This window comes from Diabrotica virgifera, chromosome 5 (genome assembly GCF_917563875.1).
Source record: "Diabrotica virgifera virgifera chromosome 5, PGI_DIABVI_V3a".
Taxonomy (NCBI): Eukaryota; Metazoa; Arthropoda; class Insecta; order Coleoptera; family Chrysomelidae; genus Diabrotica; species Diabrotica virgifera.
The window spans coordinates 124410990-124422564 of NC_065447.1; the positions used below are offsets into that span (position 1 = coordinate 124410990).

General features: G+C 30.6%; 1 long non-coding RNA gene across 1 annotated transcript; it reads right to left on the reverse strand.

Annotated features, from left to right (window-relative positions):
• Positions 1-8747: 8747 nt before the first annotated feature.
• LOC126884372 (uncharacterized) lies at positions 8748-10170 on the reverse strand. The gene is made up of 2 exons (XR_007697992.1): positions 9359-10170; positions 8748-9237 (listed from the first exon to the last, which is right to left on the reverse strand). It is a non-coding gene; the product is annotated as an uncharacterized LOC126884372 (long non-coding RNA).
• Positions 10171-11575: the final 1405 nt, after the last annotated feature.

The following is an 11575-nucleotide window of genomic DNA, read 5'->3' on the forward strand; positions in this document are numbered from 1 at the left end:
TCGAAGTCAGTTATATTATAATGCCCTAGGGCGTTATTTTTCAATATTTATTTTGAAAAATAATGCCCTAGCTAGGGTATTAAATTCAAATAACTAGTTAAATACTGTCGAGTTGACACAATTACGTTACAACTGTTGCTGGTAAATGTACTTATTTAAAAACTAATTAATTCAAAATTCCTTAAATTTTTTTGCCTATAAAGAATAATTTAGTCAGACATTAAATGTTGAAGGCACCACGGGTATTAAAGATAATATCGCTTTCAGTGAATGTTTATCCCTTTAGACACATTCACAGACACACTTTAGATGTAGACACATCTTATGGAGTAAGTGGCTTCATATGCAGTTGTGTCTGTGAATGTGTTAAGAGGTAAAGATTGACGAGCTCCTGTATAGGATAATGCTACTGTTTTATGTTAAAAAAAGGTAAATTAGAATCGGACCAGGTTTTTATCGTGAGTAGATCAGAAGGTATAGTAGCAATATTTGAGTTGCTCCAAGTAATACTGGTATCATCAGCAAAAAGAAAATTTTTTCCATCAATTTTTAAACTAGGGATGTCATTAATAAACGTAAGGAAAAGTAGACGACCTGATACTGAACCTTGTGGTTTGTAGAGGACCCCACATACAATATTTTGGAGACTAGAGTCTGTATTATTTGCTCTAACCAGTTGTTTCCAACTATCCAAGTAAGATTGAAACCAATTCAAAGAAATTCTTCGAATTCCATAGAAATTTAGTTATTTTTATCAAAATTTCATGATTTACACAATCAAAAGCTTTGGCATAGTCACAAAAAACAGTGGCAGTGTGAAGATTATTGCTCAGTGCTTGATAAACCTCATGTAGTACAGAAAACATGGCATCAGCAGTACATTTATTATTTAAAAAGCCGAACTTTTGTAATAAAATGTTGTTTTCAACAAGAAAGGACATAAGTCATGCTTTTATGAGTCTCTCAATAATTTTGGAGTACCGGTAGTAATGCAATAGGTATATACTTGCAGGAATTAGATTTTTCACCACCCTTATGAAGAGGAATAATGATAGCTGTCTTTAGGTACTCTGGAAATTTACCTTTCTCAAAAGAATCATTAATTGGCGAGATGAGGACACAAGGATCTACAGATCGAGCGAGTCTCGTAAATTGCACAGCTTCGAGCCACGCTTCATGCAACCATATTTGCGTACTTGTGTTTTGGGTTGTGTGGTCATGCTCTGGTCGATTGGAGTTATAATTTACCAAATTTAAATATAGTCGTTTCTACTGATTCATAATATGTATACTATAATATAATATATTGAAGTTTTTAAATATTGCTAATATTATTAAAGTTTTTAACATTGTATTTTAATATACTTTGTTTTATTAATAATAATATTACCTAAGTATTGCACCTTGTTCAAAAAAAGTTCAAGATAAATACCGCGGTTTTTTCATATGAAAATGCAAAGAAAAAATATACAATTTGCAGAGTATGTAAATGCTTGTTTTTTGATAAAACAATACAAATTGTATGTAGGTAGGTAGAGTAGCAAAGCATTGAGTAGTTATAGCAAAAGTAGCTACGCCATCTGAGAGACAATAAGGATGAAATTAGTTTTATATTTTCTTTTCTCATGGAGCATGCATGATGGAGAGTTTTTTAAAATACGTAACAAAGCATGTTGTTTTGTTATCTATGTTGCAAATATGTTGTTTTTTTTTTCAAATTACAAAATATGTTGTTTTCAATACAAGTACCTAATTGTTGTTATTATTTAATGAGCATTTAGAATTTTGACTAACGCTCGATTTCATAATAAAGTTAAAGTGTGTGTTACCTTAAAAAAAGCAATTGTTACAGTTAAAGAAAACTTTAAATTTAAAGTCCACTTTAACTTTATTAATATAAAATCGAGCGTAAGAAATTTTATAAACTTTGGAAAATAGCATTTCAAAAAAAGTACTGTAAGTATGCTGTATTTTTAATTTTTTCTCAAAAAATAAAACAAAACTCATTTTAAAACATATATTAAATTATAAACACAACACTAAATAAATAATTTTTCTCAACGGTTAAAAACCACACTTAAAAGTTTTAGAAATTCACATCCCAGAATCAAGTTACTCAAATTTTCAAACACCTCACCTGACACAGTGTCTCAAGTATGATTGCACGAAGCTGTTGATGTTATATTTTTACTCACATTAACAAAGTATTCATTTAGATTTCCAGGGTCTGAAAGGAAAAATGTTTAAGCTGGGTGAATTTTATTTCGAAGATCGTTTATTATGGACTAAGTTTCTTTTGCAACACTTTTAGAGCTTCTCAGACAATTTTGATAGTACGATTTTTTAGCTGATTTTATAAGTTTTAAATAGGTTTTCCTATACTTGCTGATATATTCAGTGACAGAGCCATTGGAAAGTAAATTTCTTGATGTAGAGTAGTGAACGCATATTCATGGCTGATATGCGGATACCGGATACCTTTAGTAGTCCAGGGCCCAGAATTTGCGATGTTTTGGCTTAATTGTAATTAAAGGAAATGCTTTGTTGAACATAAGGACATGAAAGCATATTAAAAAAATCACTGAAAAGTGATAATTTTAAAATTACAGGAAAGTGCCACTCGGAGGTTAAGCAAAATTAAATTAAAACTTGTAGCTACTTTAGTTTTTTCAATTTATAAATCTAGTTTAAATTAAACTAAAAAGAAATATATCTTTTTTGTAAACAAACAAACAAACACATTTAACGGCTAAACAGCTGGCGCCGGTTGGATGATACTGCGCAGGACGAGTGTAATATCCACCACCGTCTCGGAGGTAGGTCGGTAGGTGTAGAAAAGTGTTACACTTTTTTTCCTACAGCATTTCAAAGAAACGAGTTGTACGCGTTCTACGACAGAAGTTGAGTGTATCGAGAAAAAAAGTGTAAACACTAGAAAAACAAAGAAACAAGAAAGTGTAACACTTTTACACTTTTCTTACACTTTTCAAGAACTAGTGTTACACTTAAAACAAAGGAACAGACCTTTAATCTCTCCCTGCCTAATTTGCATTAGAAGTAATTTTTTTCTCTCTCTGTTAATAGTTCTATCCCTTCTACTGGAGTATTATGAATGTACAAGTTGGCTAACTTGATAGACAGCTGATTATACAGTGTTGCCTTGTTGCCTAAGTTTCAGTATATTATCGTTAAACCAATTATAATTTACTATTTTATTTGGCTATCAGGCCACAATTTAAGTGTGAAATTAAATTTATTTGGCGTTTTATCTTAAGTTGCCATAAGAAAATAGCTTCAGAACAATACAGTATAAAATTGTTTGAAATAAGTTACGTTTTTAAGTAAATATTTATAAATAATATGTAATAATTCATCTCGATGGCTTCCATTAACGTTTTATTCAAGTAGGTATAACTTTCAGCATTTATTAACATTGTAATAATAAGCAGCTTACTTTGAAATTAACTATTGAACTTGTTATTTGAAAATTATCAATACAATTCTGATTGAAGCCAAACATATTCTGTAACAAGTTGCTTGTTTTGGAAGCAAGCTTATTTTCTGGGTTGCAAATTGCAATGCAATTATCCAACCTCGCTACCGTATCAGCGATTTAAAGGACGAATCCAGCTTTGTTTTATTTCTTATATTCAATCTTTTATATTTTGAAACAAGGTGGATAACAGAAAACAAACGAAATTTTTAAAATGTGGTTGCATTAAAAAACAACGTGTACTACTTATATAGGTATTTATGGACAAACTAGGGATTCCAAAAAGGTAATGTGCATGATAATAATGACGATTGGGTACGTAGATCTTATCAAACAAGAAAATACAGAACGATATTAAATATGTAGATCAGTCCAGACTGAACACAACGTTATCCTAATCATCAAACAGAGTGAGATCGACAGACAGAATAAGTCTTCTTAACAGACCTTAAGCTGCGACAGAAACATCCTGTTATGGCTGTTACTCATCTCATACTAATGGCACGCAGTGGCGCACCCAGGGGGTGGTTTGGGTGTTAAAACCCCTCCCACCGGCCACCAGGACATACAAAGAATAGTAGGAAAATGTAACTTGTCTTTAACAAACATACAAAAAAATTGCTGTGTAATATGTAAAAAAAGTAATAAGTATGGTAGGTATAGGTACAGTCGGAAAAATGAAAGAGGCTTTTCATCGATTGTCATTTGTTTCGAGCTTCTGTCATGTGTCACATAATATTAATATATCTACGTCATACGTCTTTGGTTTGTATCATTGGCAATACCAATAACGTATGACGTAGATATATTAATATTATGTGACACATGACAGAAGCTCGAAACAAATGACTGAATGAAAAGCTCTATACCCATGAACGATCACATCAATCACTTATTTTGTATTTGCTGTCTTTTTCTATAAATAACAAACTTTTGTTATAGAAAAAGACAGCAAATACAAAATAAGTATTTAAGGTCAAAAGTCTTCTTCTTTTTTTTTTCTCAAAATGTCATTTTATGCGATTTTACATGATTTGGTGTTTATTTAAACAAATTTGCATTTTACATCGTAAAGTATCAATGAAAAAAAATATATTTTAGTAGAAGGGACTCAAAAATATCATTATATGGCATTATAACAAGTTATTTTGATGGAAAATCAGTTTTTGATCAAATTTTATAGTGTATAAAACGTTTAAATACCGTTTTTCTACAACCGTGTTAAAAATGCAATTTTTAGCACTCCATACGATCTTTATGCCACTTTAAGGCACTAGTGCTTTAAAATTTGTATGGCACTGCAGTTCGTATTGACCGTATAAGCAATTTTGATGTAATGTCAAAAAAATATAAAAATGGAATGTCAGTCAAGTTCAAGTAAAAGTTTTTGTGGATATTGCCCTGTAATTACGTTTGTAGAAAAAATATTGTATGATATGCGTGTTAAAAAGTACATTTTTAAGGCACTCATGTGAATTGCAGAACTCGCTTCGCTCATTCTGAAAATTTTCACATGCGTGCCTTAAACGTGTACTTTTAACACTTATATCATAAATAACTATTTTTACATTTTCCTCCATTCCCAAAATACATTATAATCGATTTGGCTGAAAATATGCCCACAGATAGCCAAAGCATAGAGTGGTTAGAAGGATTTGAATTACATTACAATACAAACTCAAAAGTATAATTAGTCCAGTCGGGATAGCATTTGACCTTGCATGCCGAGCTGCCCAAAATTTTATTTTTCTTGTCTTTAGGGGGGTCAAAAGTAGTCTAAATTTAAAATCGCGAATGAATTCCTCCGTTACGTTAGCCACCATCTTGATTTTGAAGGAGAACCGTTTTTGCTCAATATCTCCGCCATTTTTAACTTTTCCACAAAAATGGTAGAAACTGAAATTGTTAAAAATAAATCGTATTTACAATTATTACAATTTCTTTTTAAAAATTTTTGTCGTGAGGTCGATATTTTATGAGTTAATTGTACTTACAGTAACCGCCTATATTTTTGACCATGATATTGCATGTAACTTTTTTATTATTGTAATATAATTCAAATCCTTCTAACCACTTAAAGTCCTGTTTTGGCTATCTGTGGGCAAATTTTCAGCCAAATCGATTATGATGTATTTTGGAAATGAAGGAAAATGACGGTATTTTAACGTTTTCTACACTATAAAATTTGATCAAAAACCTGTTTTGAATCCAAATAACTTGTTACCTATACCTATAATGCCATATAAATGACATTTTTGAGTCCCTTGTATTAAAATAGTATGTTTTCCATTGATACTTTACCATAGAAAATGCAAATTTGTTTAAATAAATACAAAATCACTATAAAATCGCTTAAAATAACAATTTGAGAAAAGAAGAAGAAGACAATTCGACCTTAAATGTTTTATTTCTACATCTCTCAGATGCTATATATATACAAATTTTCAGACAAATCGGAGATCCAAAAGTTTTTTTGATCCAAAATTGAGTGATTTGAAATGGAATCACCCGTAATTATATGGTATAAGTTCTTGGCTTGTGGCAGGTGTCGTCCATTGACGATTGACGACTCTCTGGAATTGACCTAGCAGCTTAGTCTTCTGGCCAATGTCTTTTTAGGCTTAGGAGTCTGTCAATCACTGGAGGGTTTTGAATTTTAAACTTTATCGCAGAGTAAATGTTGAAAAATACTTTTTATTATACCTATTATATTATATAAACAATGAAATATTATTCTGGTCCAGATAATAAAAATATTATTTATAACAATTATTAAAGCTAATTGACTGTCCCCATAGCCATAATTTCCACAAAAAGAAGAAGAAGAAAAAAAATAAAAAAAAAAGTCCTATGTATTACTACACCCTTCCTCGAGGCACTTACGAAATTTTTTCAAAATTGCAAAATTTTTCATCAAGTTATCGCGAAAAAGGATATAATGTGAGATTCTATCTAACGGCGCGACTACTCGCGGGTTAAGTACAGTGGTCTAGCTATATTTGTCTGCCGTGCGAGTGTGAGCGTATCTACCAAGAGGTGGGTTTAATGGAACGACAGTGACACAGAGGAGGTAGAGCTAAAGTTCTTATGGAAATCCAACGTTGCCAGTTGATCTTGAGAAAACTGTCATCTGTCATTAGTGTCATTTATGAAAAGTGATTTATTTTTTATTTTTTGCTTGCCTTGTTTTCTGTTTTGTTGCCATTGCCAGTGTATTTTATTTTAGTTGCTTTTTGAGTTTTTTTATTAAGGGTTTAGGCGCAAATTTTCGGCTCCAATGCTTTTTAAATGCGTTAATTTTTTGCGAATACTGAGAAAGCTAATAAATATTTTTGAAAAATTTAAACACAGAATGAAAGATTACATTATTACCGAGGGCTGAAAGTCCCTTAGAATAAACAAATTTTTTTAATGAGATACGTATTTAAAATTAAAAATCACACATTTTCTGTTTTTTTTTTCACAACTGTAACTTATTAAAATAAACATTATGGAAGTTTTCAGGGACTTTCGGCCCTCGGTAATAACGTAATCTTTCATTCTGCCCTTAAATTTTTCAAAAATACTTATTAGTTTTCTCAGAATTAAAAAAAATGAATGCATTTAAAAAGCATTAGAGCCGAAATTTTGCGCCTACGCCCTTAATGGCATAGACATTAGTCATTCAGTCAGTTGTAATAACAAATATACAATCCTATCCTTAATACAATACAATAATAATAATCCCATACAATACTGGTACAATAAAGGACAATAAAATGGATATCGGATAAGATGTACATTTAGGATAAAAAAAGTTTAAATGCTGTTAAAACTTAGTGCCTACATTCAAAAAAGATATGATCAAGATCACCCTGTTTCCTGCAATGTTTGCAATTATCGTCTTCAATTACATTTATTTTAAATAAATGAGTTACCTATATTGCTTTTTGAGTTATATTTCAGTTATTAAGAGTAACTAGTTTTTTATATAAAAAAATTTAGATGAAGTCTAAGACGAAGACGAAGTTTAGGATGAAGTCTCTGACAATATTAGAATAGCTCGCTTTGGAAATAAAAATAAAAATGGGCACCATCCATTTAAAGTGTTCTTATCTTCAACTGAAAATGTTCAGACAGCAGACATGCAGTTCTTAAACAGAAACACATTGACCATGCTAAAACCATCTTTATCAGCATTGATCAGACCCCTAATAAAGGGAAGGTACTTGAATCTGTATATAAAATTTGAGCTTTTGTCTCTTCAGGAAGCAGGGGACAGAACCTGTCGATATGGTATTATAATATCCCAAAGGTAATTCAAAAAACCTCTAAGCCACAATGACTTGGGCAAGCTCTCCATTTTTATTGAAAATGGTAGAGGACTTCGGACTAAATTGACAACTCTGACTCTAAATGTTTCTAACAGCTACTTTAATGTGATCATATTTACTGAAACATGGTTAACACCTGATACAAGCGATGCTGAAATTGGTTTATTTAATTACGATATCTACACACAAGACCTGACACAAGAATCCATTAATTTCGACAGTGGAGGTGGTGTGTTAATAGCTGTTAAACAAGTTTTATCCCATCAGATGTTTCTGCTGGACAGGTGTTTGTTCAAATGAACAACAAAAATCATATTACACCAAATGAGGATGCTATAATGGTAGATAGACTTTTTTATAAAAAATTAATGCATTGAGAAGAAAATTGAATTGCTTCAGCAAGTGTAAATGTAAACATTGAAAGAACTATACAATGGCTAAAATCTTTAAAAATCAAAGTACAAGTTACTTTATTCCTATTAAATAGTTTCCTTATATGAACTGATAATAAATATTATTTGAGGTATTGTTAACCTTTTTACAACAATACTTAGTAATGATAAAAATTAAATTATGTGTACAGTAGAACCCTGATTGTCCGTGCTCCTCGGGGTCAGACATGGCATGGATAATTAAAATTTATTTCTTATATAAGATAATACATATATACGTATATACATACATATGTACCTACCATAAAAAGATAATAGAAAAAATGAATCTTTCATTATGAGTCCTCTTCTTGGCTTACAGAGTTTCCGTCGAGTGAATTAAGGTGATGCTATTTTAATAAAACCTCAAAAATGCAACTTCAGTATTAGAAAACCATAGCACGGATAATCAGGGTTCTACTGTATATATTATCTGAATTCACAGATAATATGAGTGTAGTCAAGTGTGAATATTCTTTTCAAGTAAAAGTACCTATAAGAAATAAAATATTCTTTTAAAACAAGTTTTTTACTTATATAATTGGAATAAAACTGATAATACATACATACATACTTAGACTTATTTTTTCATACATATTTAAAGCAACTGATTCATAATTTTTTCCCACGGAAGGGTACAGTATTTTATTTAAAATTGGAATTATACAATTGGTTGACTTTAAGTGGCCAACTTGGGCTTTTATTTTTATGATAAGTAAATAAATGGCAATAAATTGTCCCAGTTACTTGCAGTCACGTCAGCTTTTTTCATGCTTCTCCAGTTTGGTTTAGCATAGCTAAAGATATTTCAACAGAGTTACTTCAACATTATTTGAGTAAAATAGAGCTAAATCATAATTTAGTACAATATCAGTAGCCCATTTATCAGCAGACTGGTAGGACTTTATTGTTGACTATGTTGTATTATTGTTTTTTAAATTATCCCCACTGTTGTTTGATGTCTGTGGTGCTTAATTTTTTCAAATTTTCCATGGTATGCCTGTAAGCAATAAAAAAGAATTATAAACAAAGTTGCAGTGAAATGGTTCTTTTATCAAACCATTATGTAATCACTTATCGAAAAATATATAGTAATGTGCCAATTATATGTTTGCATTTACCTGAATTTTCAGCTTTACATGTACAATTACATAGGTACAAACATTTGTAATATCAATCATTTCAATTTACAATTATAATGGTTTTTGGTGGGGTTGTCCTTTCAAATTGCCCGTTTGAAGGTACAATCACTGCGGTTTTCCCACTAGATGATAATATTTCACAAGTAATAATACGGTTGGAATCTAAAATTGCTTTCCTTTCTACTAACTACTAAGGTTCTTTTTCGGACAACATCAAGTTTAGGGCAACCAAACATAACCAATTTGTAGTTGACATTTGAGGTAATCTAAAAACACTGACAGTGTTGCCATGTTGTAAAATATTTCTTACTGTAACATCTAAAATTCAAAATTGAATAGAACACAATATATAATTTAAAAATCGAAAACAAATGTAAAGTGCACTTTACATCAACAATAAATTGAACAAGAAATTGACAAAGTTATTCAAGGTCAAATTTGACTTATACAAAACACCCAATTTTGCCGTGAATAAAAAGAAAATAAAGAAATTTGACAAAATAAAACATATCCAATTGTTCTATTTCATCAAATTCCTTTATTTTCTTTTACAAACCATACATTTTGTACACGTTAAATTTGGCCTTGAATAACTTTGTCAATTTCTTGTTCAATTTATTGTTGATGTAAAGTGGACATTAGATATAAATCAGAAAATATATTAAAAGCATTAAAATTATATAAAAATCAATAGTGGCAATAGTTAATAGAAACACTAAACAATGTGAAGATTTCTAAACTGTAACTAATAAAATATCTAAAATACTAAATAGTAATAAAAAGAAACTAACTTAAATGAATTAACTAACCTATGAAATAAACATCTAAATTATAAAAAAAAAAACATTTTAAACAAGGTCTAAATTCATATGTCTAAATTATAAACAGATATGGCAACACTGTTCACAAAATTCATGCTGTTGCATGGCCGTTGCCCTAAACTTTATGTTGTCCTCTTTTTCTTTTAAAATGTGTTTAAAATATCCTTATCCTATCAAAAGTTGTCAACAACATAACCAAACATAACAAAGATCATCAGACAATGACAATTGACAGTAATTGATAGACGTCTCTTCTCATATTTGAAGATGTGGCAACAATGGATTTCCATAAGAACTTTAGCTCTTCCTACACAGAGGCGGCAGCCATCATATGCTAGAGAGAGAAAGCTAAGCGCCGGTAAAGAGAGATAAATAGACCACCGACCCGAACTTCTCCGCGTTAGGCTATTTTTCGGACCTGGCCTAATCTATTGTGTTATTATATCTATGGTGAGAACACGACTTTTAAAAATATTTCAAAATCAAAATTAGCCAAATCAATCCAGTCTTTCTCATAGTTATAAAATAAAAAAAAGTACGAGTCAGAAAACGTTGGTTGTCAAATAAAATTAGAGGATGCCAGAAAAAAATTGAGTGCAGCGACTGTACAGGGCAATTGATTGTATCCCCCGTCGCATGGCGAAGGAAAAAATCACCAGTTTTATACAATAGTATCATTGCTTAAAAAAAGAAATTCCTTTTTAAAAAATGATAGTATAATTATTATAATATAATATAATATAATGTAATAATTATAATAATATTATTAGGTAGGTATAAAAAACTCTAAGAGAAAAAGTAACTTTTAGACCTGACAACAATGCATATAATAAGACATATGTTTTAAGATGCTCAGCTCAGTTGCCAATAGTGTGACTGACTTAGGCCCGTATTCATAGTCGCCATAGTCCATGCCCCGGAATCTTATATGAACAAACTGGGGAATTTCCCCTTATCACTTTCACTACCGTCAGCTAATAAAGAGAAATGACAGCCTATCTCGCTCACGAAGACTTTAACCAATCATTTATGTTAACGCCATATCTGAATGTCATAAATAAAATAATCAAACGAGGCTTAACTCGGCAATGTCAATTCTGTCAAAAGTAATGACAGTTAGTGGAAAAAATTTTCCATTAGTTTACAGTTTTTATTTTTTATTGTATTACCTTTAACGATTTGTTCTTAGTAATTTCAATTTAAGTTGGTTCCTTATCCTTCGTTGATAAAGTGTAGTTTTGTTTTAGTTACGAAACGAAAGAACTTTTGTGTTGTGTTAATAAAAAAACTGAACATGGTTTATTATTGTTGTGTACCGTTGTGTACAAATCATAGAAAAGTTAGAAAAATGCGTAGATAGGTAAATAGTAATTAG